The sequence below is a fragment of the Coffea eugenioides genome, chromosome 11 (genome assembly GCF_003713205.1).
Source record: "Coffea eugenioides isolate CCC68of chromosome 11, Ceug_1.0, whole genome shotgun sequence".
In the NCBI taxonomy this organism is placed as follows: domain Eukaryota; kingdom Viridiplantae; phylum Streptophyta; class Magnoliopsida; order Gentianales; family Rubiaceae; genus Coffea; species Coffea eugenioides.
Window position 1 is genome coordinate 3,805,960 of NC_040045.1, and position 1,112 is coordinate 3,807,071.

The window sequence follows — 1,112 nt, forward strand, 5'->3', positions numbered from 1 at the left end:
CTAGCATCAATTTTGCCCAAAATTTAGGGTTTTCAAGAACAAGGCAGGTTTCGTATTTTGATCACAAATCACTCAATTCAACTCGGAATTAAGCATTGTTGGTGGCATTGAAAAATAAATTCATAAAACTATAATTTCACAGAAGAAATTGTTTTTAAATTCAGCACCAACTAGCTCAAATTCGAGCCTCAAGTTGTAGCCTCTGTACTTCGTTCCAGGAAAATAGAGAAACAGGACAGTCATCTTAAAACAGTTGGTACGGAATACTCGAGTGGAATTAGGGGTTGCATTTTATAACCAGTTGGAAAGCTGGGAATGTCTAGTTTCAAATGCCACTGACAGTACTTGATTTTGATGTTGGAGCACAGAGTTATGGATGAAACAAGAAGACTGTCTGAGAATTAGGGGAAAATTTTCCAGGTTTACTAGCTTTGCAAGATTAATCCATTTGACCAACCAAACCTCAATATTTTTTTATGAAACTTTATACACCATCTATACAACATATAAAAATCATATACAAGCCATCAAAACCTCAGAATTTCATAAAAAGGGGCTCGATCAAAACAGGGGCAGAATTGGAAACTTTTTAGCCATGCAATCCTTGAAGTTTATACTAGCTATGCACCATTAATATACCAATTTGAGTACTAAACCAACATTAAATCCATCATCAAGCATCACATTAGCCATCAATCCAAGAGTGGGAGTTCATAGAGCCCACCTTCCAAATTTTCCAACAATAACAACCACCCACATGAACTACTAAGCTCATAAGTGTAAATCAACTTCCATAAATCAAAACTAGAAGGTTTGATCATTACTTACTTTGGTTGATGAGCTAAGCAGAAATTTCGGTCCTCTCTTGGTCCAAGAAAACCATGGAAAGCTCCCTTCTTTTGTAGCTAGATGAACTCTCCAAGTGTTAAGCTAAGTATGGTTAAATTTTGGTGGCATTTGGTGGTGTTTTTGTTGAAGAAATGAGGATGAAAAATGAAGAACTTGGGTGTTGTTTTTGCAGCTTGATGGGCGGCTGTTCTTGTGAGGAAGAGAGAGAGAGAGTTGAAAAAAAATGTAGCTTCCTTGAGAAGCTTCAATGTGTGGCCCAAGTT